The sequence below is a fragment of the Rhipicephalus sanguineus genome, unplaced genomic scaffold (genome assembly GCF_013339695.2).
Source record: "Rhipicephalus sanguineus isolate Rsan-2018 unplaced genomic scaffold, BIME_Rsan_1.4 Seq436, whole genome shotgun sequence".
In the NCBI taxonomy this organism is placed as follows: Eukaryota; Metazoa; Arthropoda; class Arachnida; order Ixodida; family Ixodidae; genus Rhipicephalus; species Rhipicephalus sanguineus.
The window spans coordinates 88808-100750 of record NW_023615251.1 but is presented as its reverse complement, the minus strand read 5'-3'; the positions used below and the strand labels follow the sequence as shown (position 1 = coordinate 100750).

Here is an 11943-nt window from a genome sequence, read left to right as displayed (position 1 = left end):
GTAGTGCCAATATACAAAAAAGGCGATAAGAACATTTTAAGCAATTATCGTCCTATATCTATCCTACCGATATTCTCAAAAGGTATAGAAAAAATAATGCACTTTCGTTTGACGTCGTATTTCAGTAAGCACAACCTTCTTTGTGACTTTCAACATGGGTTCAGGAAACATCGCTCAACAGAAACGGCGCTAACTACCCAAAAAGAAATTATCATAGAATCATTAAATAACAAGGAATTCATTATAGGTGTATACATAGACTTTTCGAAAGCATTTGACCTCATTGATCATGCTATTCTTCTACTAAAGCTCCAGAAATATGGTGTCCGTGGAACAGCTCACGACCTCATTCATTCATACCTTACACACAGGGTACAATATGTAGATATCAGCACTTCAAAATCTACCGAGCGGCCTGTTAAAAAAGGAGTCCCCCAAGGAAGCGTACTAGGGCCCTTATTGTTTTCTATATACGTTAACGACATCGTACATATAACAGATAAAGCGCAGTTTGTCGCATACGCTGACGATACAACAATATTCATTCCAGGAACAGTTGAAAGTGAGTTAGAAGAAAGAACCAATCAAGTTTTAAAAGCGATAAAAACTTGGGCCGATATGAATCGCTTGATAATAAACTCAGGGAAAACAAAAGCAATATTGTATCGATCCAAAGGGAAAAAAATATCAAAACCATTGTTTGTTCATCTTGATAATGAGTTGATAGAGTTTGTAACCAATGTAAAAACTCTTGGTGTTTTTTTTCGGAACATTTCACTTGGAACGAACATACGGAATACATACGATCAAAAATGTCTAGCGCTGTTGGTGTCATAGCAAGAGTGCGACACATGCTCCCTGTTAAAGTTAAAATTCTTCTGTATAACTCTCTGGTGTCTCTTCTCATTTGGAGTATTGCAGTGTTGTGTGGTGTTCCACTGGTATCACAATCTAAAAAGTTGCATATGCTCCAAAAGAGAGCTATCCGTTATATGGCAATTGTACCTTACCTTTATTCTACGGTTGAACTTTTTCCTAAATATGATATTATGCCTGTATTTAGTTTATTTGACTACAGGTTAACCCTGATGTACCGGTGTTTCCTGCGAAATAAAGAAAACTACATTGTCACTTTAGCAAAGCTGAAAGAAAATAGGTCTACCAAGGATACCAGATTCAAGGAACGGTGGGCTGTACCCACCCCTAGGGCATACGGTTGCACGCAGTCATTGAGTTACACAGTGCCTAAACTATTCAATCTACTTTTAAATGATGACTTTGATCCTTCAGTAGTATCTAATAAAGATATCAAGCATTACTGTATGGGCAAGATCACCACAGAATTACATAGCACGCAGGAATGAACTTACGCTCTATTTTCTTTTTTTTGTGTGTGATGTGTTAAACGATGTGTTTCTTATTTTTGCAATGTACCGATATATGTATCCATTCAGTTTCATGTTTGCGTCGAGTGTGGAATAATTCGTTGTTTTGTTAGCTAAAGTGTAGCTACTACTTCTTTTAACTATTGTATAAATGTTCACTTTGATTAACTATTGTACTTTAAGTGTTCAGTTGCACTTATTTTTATGAATGTCCACTGCACTGCCATGTAATAGGGAGTCGGGACCCTTGTCAAGCCACCTGTGTGGCTTTTAGTCCCGTCCCCTCCTTTTTTGACAAAGGAAATAAAGACTCATTCATTCATTCATTCATTCATTCATTCATTCATTCATTCATTCATTCATTCATTCATTCATTCATTCATTCATATCGTCGTCCACTGCCGACACGTTGAGATTCGGTGGTCGTCCCAATCTGAGGATTTAGAAAAATATTGGCGCATCCAATCTGCAAAACGACAACAAAGAAGAGCTCACGCTGCAAGAAAAAGAAAAGACTAGGCTTGTGCCTGATCCTTTTTCCAGTGCCTTGCATAATAAAGTGAGCTATCCTATATCGGGCTTCTGCTGTTTCAGCGTCGTGACACTGGTAAAGTCGCTGGCACATGTTCGGGACACCTGCCAACAGCCCCGCATCTAGCCCAGAAAGCCTTCCGCGCGTCGATACACCCGTTCACCGCACCAGCCGCCACCTGTTGGGCCCGAGCTCATAGTGCTCATAGTTCGGTCCTTTGCCAGCGAGCAATACCGCGCCCGTATGCAGTGCCCCACACAAGGCCAGCCCAAGCACGACACAGGTGACTGTTTGGAACCTTCAAATTCCGGTGGAATTCCACGAAAACACATATGAGGACGCAAATAACTGGCTCGAGGATTTGGAGCGCGTAGCGAACGTTAACGGGTGAAACGCAGGACAGAAGTTGGGCAACGTGTACTTCCCTCTTCAAGACGGAGCCCAAACACGGTTCGCGAATCGCGTGTGGTCATCGTGGGTTGAGTTCCGGCGGAAGTTACTGGACACGTTCGCAAGCACCGAAAGACGAGATCATGCACAACGACTCCTGTAATCACGGATTCCGAAGCCAAATGAATCTGTTGCGATGTTTCTTGAGGACATGGCTCGCCGATTTCATCGAGCAGATCCCGGTATGTCCGAAGCCAAAAAGATCAGCCACCTCATGCGTGGCGTTAAGGAGCAGCTCTTTGCTGGTCTCGGGCGAAACCCGCCAGCAAGCGTCGCGAATTTTCGAAGGAGGCGATAGCCATCGAAAACACCTACTTTACCGCTAGTATTACCGCCTGAAGAACAATGCGCCAGTCAGCGCAACAGCCGTGACCGCAGTGACAACATCTGACGAGCGTTCTTTGCGCTTAATGATGCGAGAAATCGTACAAGAAGAGGAGAAGAAGCTCGTTGCCGCGCCGAATGACTGCGCAATTGCTTCAGCCACAGAAGTTGTGTGACAGGAGATAAGGCAAGCGCTTTCTCTTCGCGAGCCGAACCACGACACTATTAAACCAACGTATGCAGACATCGTCCGTCGACAGCCATCGAACGAGCCGACATCGCAGCAGTACCACCAGCAACAGTCGTCGACAGCACCTTGGTACTACAGGGAAACTCTGACGCCAATGCGTAGCCCTGACTACAGGCCCTTGTCCTTTCATTGTAGGAATGCAGGCCACATGGTTCGGCATTGCCGTTACCGCGTCGCATGGTACCAAGGCTTTCCGTCCACTAATCCTCGGCGCTATTACAATGGAAGACCTAACATCGTCATGTGTATAAACGACCTCACGGGACGATTCTCCTGGGTTCCGGTCGCGCTCGCCCTGTCCTGGATGTTAATCCCCCTCTAAAAGACGTAGCGCCACTAAAATGACGACAGGGAGATCTTTCAGCCAACGCCGGGAAACTAAAGGCAGCGACCTCAGGGGGAAGGTTGCGAATTGTCGGAAAGCTGTAACAACCCCATTGCTGATGAACGAATAGCTGATAATTGGCAATGATACAACGACAGATCAGATTGTTACCACCGACATTACACTTACGATTGACAGTCACGACGTGACGGCACTGGTCGACACTTGTGCGGACTTTTCATAATGAGTGAGAATCTGGCAAATAGGCTCAGGAAGGTGAAAATGGAATGGACGGAACCGCATATTAGAGGAGCTGGAGGGCAGCGCCTCACGCCTACTGGAAAGTGCACCGCAAGAATCTAGATAGGGGATTGATCATTCGTTAGAACTTTCGTTATTCTTTCCGAGTGTTGTAAACAGGCAATCTTTGCAATGGATTTCTTGCGTGAATACGGTGCCGTCATCAGTATAACGGACGGTGTACTGACCTTTTCAGTGGATCACAGCACAGCACTACAGCGCAAGTCTCTGCGTGTCATCGATGACGTGACCATACCACCGTTATGGTGTCACCTTGTTTCTGTCACGAGCAACACGCAGCATACTGGAGAAGGTATCGCTGAACAAGTATCGACGCTTTTACTTTCTCGAGGTGTTTCAATTGCCAGAAGTCTCGTCAGTATAGTGTACGGGCAAGCAGAGGTCCTGTTGACGAACTTCAGCAACGAGCTTGGACACCTTACAGAGGGCACCACAGTTGCTTACTTCGACGAGATTGCAAAGTTCAGCGAATGCTTTGCAGTGCAACAGGAAGAGATGCCAGCCGTTTCAGCATCAATGCTTGTTGACGTGAGCATGGATTTATCAATACTCAGCCGAGCGCGTGTTCTCATACGGAAGTAGGACACTTTCCCATGCCGAGTCTATTACTCCACAACGTAACATAAATATCTCGCTGTCGTATGGGCAGTCACGGTGTTTTACCCATATCTTTACGGCCGTTCTTTCCACGTAATCAGCGACCATCACTCTTTTTTGCAGGCTGTCAAACTTCAAGGACCCATCTGGTCGGCTAGCACGCTGGAGCTACGTCTTCAAGAGTTGAATAGACGATCGTGTATGAGTCGGGACGCAACGCTCTGACGCCGATTGCTTGTCCAGGTCACCGATAAAGCAATACGATGTCCCAAATGATGATGACATGGCGTTTGTAGCAGTAGTCGACATGGCCTCGATTTAGTGTAAGCAGAAAGAAGACAGCGAGTTGATTCCCATTACTTCTTAATGGCTGGACTACGAGCACCCCTAAGACATTTGCAAGGAGCCTGCAGTCATTCTGCTTGCGCAGTGCTGTCCTATATAAAAAATTTTCTTTCAGCGGAAGCACCCACCTACTTGTCATCCCGACGTCCATTCGTGAGGAGGCGCTGAGAGCTTGCCACGATGAGCCGACGTCCGGTCACCTCGGATATACGCGCACATTGGCCAGAACTCAACCAAAAAAAACTACTGGCCGAGGCTTCCAGTCGTTGTAAAGCATTACGTGCGCACGTGCCTCGATTGTCAACGACGGAAATCACCACTTTTAAAATCAGCTGGATTATTGCAACCAGTTGAAGTGCCCACCGTGCCTTTTGCAGAAATCAGAATGGACGTTATCGGACCATTTTCCACTTCTGCACGCTGCAAACAAATGGTTGGTTGTTGAACCTCAGCTAGTTGGCGCAACCCACCGCGGGGGATTGGCCATGAAACGGGTGGTACCTTATTTTAGAAATAAAATTGTTTTACAATCCGAATATGTTTAGGAATGGATGGTTTAAAAATAAATTCACTGGTACAATCCAGATTTACAAAAAAAATAAACAGTGAGATTAAGAAGCCAATTAGTTGAAACAGTGAAATTGTACATAAACTTAACAAATGGGTAAAAGTCACCACCGTTTATCTTACGCGCAACGCAGAAACAAAGGCTTTATCAAGCGGCGCCGCAGTAAAACATCCTTCAGAGGCATCGTGCTCCGACATTCATAATAACGGACAGAGGTGCCGCTTTCACGGCCACTCTCCTGAAGGCAGCGCTTGAGCTCAGCGGAACAGCTCATCGAAAAACCCGACCTTACCCCGCATGACCGTACCCTGACCCTGACCATACCCAAACCATGACCGCACCCGCAACATTACGGATTTTGTGGTCTCTTGTTTGCTATTTTCCGTCCAGGGGCGGCGCCAGGGGGGGCACGGGGGGCTGAAGCCCCCTCAGAATTCTCGCCTGCCCCCCCTTTGCCCCCCCAAGATCGCCGAAAAGCTCACCCAAGGTAGGCGGTATGAAACAAAATGTCAAATTTCTGTCATAATTTGAAGGCATGTGCATGACAGCAGCGCTGCTTATCCAATGGACCATCTTGTTTAGGCATGACAGTTTATTGTAGGAAATGTCTTCTCACAAGCGATTACCCACTCGCCTGTGATAAAAGGCGCTTGAAATACAGTGCGAACAGGCGCAAAAAAATGCTCCGACTGATATAGATTTAGAAAGGGTCTACACTTTGCAGTCCGGTCTGCTTGCGTGAACCAGCAAGTTCGTGCCTCGGATGCGAGAGCCTCTTTTTGAGGCGCCTTCCCCTCACATACCGCTTCTGCAGAGAATAAGCTTCGCCCTGCTAGGCTCGCATAACCGCGAGCGCTGGGCAACCCAAGACAGCACGCATATACCACGGATACACGTGTCGTCCATAAGCGGACCAGAACACAGGCGAAGCAAACAGCGTGGGCTTGAAACCTTAGATGTTCATATACGGAGCCGATTCCCATGCCTTTCCATGCGAACTCCGCTCGGCAACTGGGCAGAGTTGCACCTTGGCCATGCGGAGATCCCAGGCGCATCCCTGAAAAGCAGTATAACCGAAGCCAGAACACGGCAAGCGGGATGCGCGTGTCGTCTTTCGGCGGCGCCAATGCGGCACGCCCAATAAACAAGCGGACAAACTGCCGCTGTGTTAGATTCGTTTGCTCGCTTTTTCTTACACCGTGGAGTTTTTCTTACACCGTACTCGATCGTTAGCAAGCACTGCTTGTGACGCAGGAGGAAACGCCAGCCCGTCTTGCCGCCACGCCAACGTGCGGTATACCCTACAGGCAGGACATTATGTTCATTGCCTCAGTATGTCGCAGAAAAGGTCCATTGCCGACTTTGTTTCGACTACGAGCAAGCGGGCCAAGCAAAAAGGCCCCCCCGAGCTTTCTGCTTCAACAACCGAAGAAGCGCGGACGCTCCAAGAACAAGAAATTCTGCTCAGTGCTCCGTTTCGATTCCACTTGAAGAGACTGTGTGTAGCACCGCTTCTGACGACGCTTGCCCGTCCTCGCCGATGCATATGGACAGCGAATGTGACGAGCTTTCCGCATCGTGGGCAGCAAGGGATGAACCTGATTCTGCGACCGAATTCACCCCCTCTGTAGATGCCGACCACGCAGGCCAGTTGGACATTTCGAAATTCAAGGCAGAGCAACCCACACAGCCATACTGAACCCATTTCCATCTAAGAAGTACGGCAAATCGAGCAGGAGCTTCAACTCGGACTGGTATCGCCTATTTCCTTGGTTGGAGTACAGCGCGCGGGCTGACGCAGCTTTCTGTTACCCTTGCAGAATGTTTTCAAATGGCGCCAATGAGAAATCTGCATTTGTCAATGGTGGATACAGTAATTGGAAAAAAGCCCTAGAAAAAGTCGCTGGTTTCAGAAAGCACGAAAACTCACTCGCGCATTGTCACAAATTAGCGTGTTATAAAGAGCGCGCGCGGCCGCTTTCCAGCAGCTGCGCGACAGAACGGCGCGAGTCGCGCGCCCAAAAAGCGCGAAAGACGAAAAAACCAGCATCAAAAGACGCCGGCGCGCCGCATCCGCCTCATCCACTCGAGCCAGACGCAGTCAACACGATCGAACGCCCGGCAAAGCCTGGATCTTTCTAGAAGGAAAGGGTGACGCATCCGAGAGCGATGCCGCCGCGATTCGAACCTACGAGAAAGCTCTCGCCCCTTCTGTAGCCTCGGCTGTACTGCACGCGGAAGAACTCTCCCGACGCTTCTAGAAACCGGGGGAGAAGGGATAAAGCGTGCAAACGACGAGAGTCGAGTAGTGCAGTCGAGACAAGAGTGAGTCAGTCGGCCCGGTGATGGTGAAGTTACGCTAAGTGTGGCTCCGTTAGCCAAAGAAGACGTGTTTATGATCGTGTGCGGTCAGTCGCTCGTCGATCTGGAAGAATCCGATAACGACACCGTGTGAGCCGTGACAAGTCACGACGACGGTTGAGCTACGACGATCAACGCTGGAGCTGGCGTGAGTGTTTCCTTGAAGAGAAGCATTCGATTACCGTCCAAGTATTGTGGACTGGATACGCCATTGTATATTCAGGACTTTAACGGTCATTGAATAGTGGTAATGCATGCGATTGCATTTGTAGCGTGTGATCTGTTTGTTTAGCTCCCGTTGTGTAAACACCATCTGAATTATATTGTGAAGTTGTAACTGGTACCAGCCGAGTGTGCATGTGTTTGTATTATTTGTATTGCCTTAACTGATAATATATTTCGTTTTCGTTTGTGTTATCGACTCTCGGCTCTGACTCGGTCTTTGGACCACAACCGGCGTTCGCTGGCGCAACAAAGGACCAACTCTAAATTGTCCGCGCTCTCGTGGTGCGTTTTCGGAGGGCCGTGACGCCAGCCCTTAGAATCCGCCCGGCGATTGCCGTCCCCATTAACGGGACAAGTGACACGCATAAGACTTGCCAGGCATCGTGGGTTTCCTACACGCAGATGAAGTCGGCAGGGCAAAGCAAGTCAGCTGCTTTGCCCTCAGCGACGCGTACTCCAGCGACGCGTACTCCAGGGAGGTGCGGGAAAATCGCCTCTATATAGCAAGAGTTGCAGATATATTGCGATTTACTGCCGTTCAAGGGATCGCTCAGAGGGGCCACGATGAAGGTGCCACAAGTGAAAACAAGGGAAACTTCGTCGAGCTCTTGAACTTGTTTGCTAAATATGACGAAATTGTAGCAAAGAAATTGAAGGGTGGAGCAGCGAACGCGAAGTATGTTCATCATTCGATACAAGACCAGATTCTCGAAGTTCTCAGCCACATCACATTAACAAGTATAAAGGAAGAGAAAAAGCTCCCAGTGCTTCGCACTTATCGTCGATGAAACCAAGGACCTAAGCCAGACGGAACAGGTATCAGTTGTAGTAAGGTACTACGTCAGTGGAACTGTCTTTGAGCGGTTCCTTGGATTCCGCAACGCTGAGCAATTGGATGCAAGGTCGCTCCTGAGCTACGTAAAGGAAACGTTGAATCGCTGCGGTATTGATGCTCAGCTTTGCACTGCTCAAACATATGATGGTGCGAGTGTCACGAGCGGTACCTCAAGGGGCGTCCAGGCGCTATTTAGGCAGGAAGTGCCGCAGGCAGTGTACGTACACTGCATGAACCACCGCCTCAATCTTGTCATCGTGGATGTCTGCAAGGCGATAAAACCGGTGAGGGATTTTTTCTCTCTTTTGGAATGCCTCTATGTCTTCCTAAGTGGATCTGCCGTTCACTCCATGTACGTAGATGTGCAAAAAAGGTTGTCTTTGTCAGTGACAGAGCTGCAGCGTCTCAGCGATACACGATGGGCCTGCCAGATAGCGGCTTGCAGAGCTGCAATGAAAAGCTTTCCTGCAATCCTTGTATGTCTCGCTGAAGTCATCGCTACAAACAGCAGGCGGGCAACGGAAGCTAGGGGTCTGCTTGAGCAAATGAACTTCTCGTTTCTCTTCCATTTAAGCCTATTTACGAAGGTACTTAGCCGCCTTAAGGTTCTTTCGGATCTATTGCAAAGTAGAGACTGCAATCTTAGTCAGGCATGCATCATGGCACGCACAGTCATTGACGAGTTCTCCGAAATGAGAAATTCGCAGAGCGCATTTGACACTGTGTGGGCGCAAACCTGCAGTATTTCTGAGGAGAACGGGGTGCCCCAAAGGGAAAAGCAGAGAACGAAGCGTCTTCCGCTCCATTTGGAGCAGTTTGTATTGAGTGAAGGACGGCCCGTTGAAGAAGAGTCTCCAGATTCAAAGGAAACATTCAGAGTCAAAGTTTTCTACCCGTTTTGGACCACGTCATTGTGGAACTAACTAGGCGGTTCACGGAGAATAATGATGTACTCTGCGGAGTCAGCGCCCTCGACCTCCAGAGTGAGAATTTTATGGACATCTCCTTATTCAAGCCTTTTGCTGAGCACTATGCATGCGACATCGACAGCGTTGAAGTTGAGTGCAAGTTGGTAATAAAACTTCTTCAGCGCATCGAAGCCGAAAGAAAGTGCAAGATAGAAACATTGATGCAATTGGTGACTGTCTTGGGAGAGTATAAGCTAGCCTTCCACGAACTGCACAAGCTAGGTGTTATCGCTGTGACGATACCGGCATCGTCATCATCTTGTGAGCGCACATTTTCATGCCTTCGATGACTGAAGACTTATCTTCGCAGCAGGATGACCAAAACCGTCTGAGCGACCTAGCTGTGCTTGCGGTCGAGCGATCGCTTTCCAATAAGATAGATCTTCAGCGTGTTGTTGACATGTTCGATGCTGCGCACAGTAATCGACGTATACATCTACACTATATGCTGGCATAATGAAACCCTATTGTACCTTTGCGGTGCATTCATGGGAAAATTGTTCGGGCACGAGCACATAGGAGTGAAACCTGTTCCGGTATCAGAACACCCGCTTCTCCAAAGAATAATCCCCGCCGTGGTTTGTGGTGTGCTGTCACAGCGCAGGCATTGGCACCTGTGGTAGCGACGAAATCTTCGAGGACTTTGTTGGTATTTGTCCCCGCTTTGAAACAAACTGCAAAGGGTGCTGTCCGAGGCCGCTTCGATGGCCTAGCTTGTCTGATGAACAGTGTATATTCGGAGAGCTGACATTTGCGTTTGCGAAAGCTGGTGTAATGAATAGCCAGATGTGAAATGATTGACATGCCTATGGTGATCTAGTTTTGTAAATATATCCTCTCTTTATTTTGTTATTATTTTGCTACATAGCTTTTAGTTATTCGTTTCCCATTTCCAACGCCTTGCATGACCAAGCGGCGCAAGAAAGGTGTTTTAACGTTTTCTGTTATCTAGCGCCTATTTAGGAAACTTGGAATTGATATGAACCTTACTTAGTGGTGTTAGTTTTCTCTGATGCTGTGAGATTACTCTTTAGAAACTACATTGTGATGTAAGGTTAACTGGTGTTATTTTATTGCTGCTGGTTACCTGCTTTATTTTCTTTATTTGGTACTGCTTTTGTGTATGCGCTGTTCGATGCAATATATAAATTTTCATTATATTAGTAGAATCACTGCTGTGCAAACATGCTAATATTAATCTTTATCTTACTGCGTTGCTCGAATATTTTATTTACACTGACGAGTTTAGAAAGTGGGCCTTCAGCCCAGTCGAACTGTTGTTAACATTTCAGCCACCGAGCAATTGTATCCTATTGTGTTCTCGAAGATTGTAGTGAATGTACATAATAAATGTTAGCTTTTGCTTTTCACATCCTTTGATTGGTAGCTGACGCAAAGCACAGTGAAGGGGAAGAGCGCAGGTACCGACGGCTAAGAGGCACAAGACAAACGCAGCACTGACTTTCAACAAAATGGATATTTCGCTTGTGCACAGCTGTTTATACTGAACAATTCACAAAAGAAGTTATCGTAGCTGCGCACATCTTCTCAAGTCGCTATCGCCCTGGCATACTATCAAGGAAGCTCAGCTCTTTTCACACAAGGCTACAGTGACAGGCATCTAATGCAATTCTAACCCTTACGTAATTTGGCGGGTGCCTCGATGATTTATCTTGTAAGAGTTGACTTAGATCGAGAAAAAAACTTGCACATAATATTTAATCTCGATGTAAGCCAACTCGTCAAGTCATCAGATGATGTAAGCTTACATGTAAATCATCGAGGCAGCCGCTGTCTGGATGACTGATGGGAGAAATTGCAACGAACAGAACCGTTGGGGCTGAGCATTGACTGGCATCTATTGATCATACGCGGCCTCGATATCTATTACGTTGCACTTACCTAAGCAGAACACCGTGTATGTTTATTGGAGCCTTGAGCGACTGAAGGAAGCGTATGTGCCATCTAACAAGAATAATATCTCGGGCATTCCAATCTAATAAGTGAGGCGTTTATAAAACAAGAGAGGAAAGAGGAAGGGAGTAAAACATAGTGAAAACACAGCGCATAAGTTCCCCACCTCCCTCCCCCCCCCCAGTAAAAAAATCCTGGCGCCGCCCCTGGTTCCGTCGAACATGACGCTACGTTCATAGATGCGGCCTTGTCTGCCGTCAGCTCTCTGGCTCGTGCGAGATTTTCGGCAGCGGTTTTCATGGCGGCGGCATGCACATTTTTGCTGAGCGCATTGAAAGTGTTATGATGCGGGTTTCGGAGCGCCAATGATCGCACAAAACCGCACGAGCTCCTCGCGTCCAACGCCGATGACATGCGCTGCTACCACCGACTTCACGTTCACGGCGAAGCTGTTCCGTGCGCTGCCGAGGGCGGACCTCTCCTCACTTCCATTACATGCACATACGCGGCTTGAAGTGTATGTGGACGAAACGACACTTCCAG

General features: G+C 47.5%; 1 pseudogene; it reads left to right on the top strand.

Annotated features, from left to right (window-relative positions):
• Window positions 1–8518: 8518 nt before the first annotated feature.
• On the top strand, window positions 8519–9943 carry LOC125756673 (uncharacterized; annotated as a pseudogene).
• The last annotated feature ends 2000 nt before the right edge of the window (window positions 9944–11943 follow it).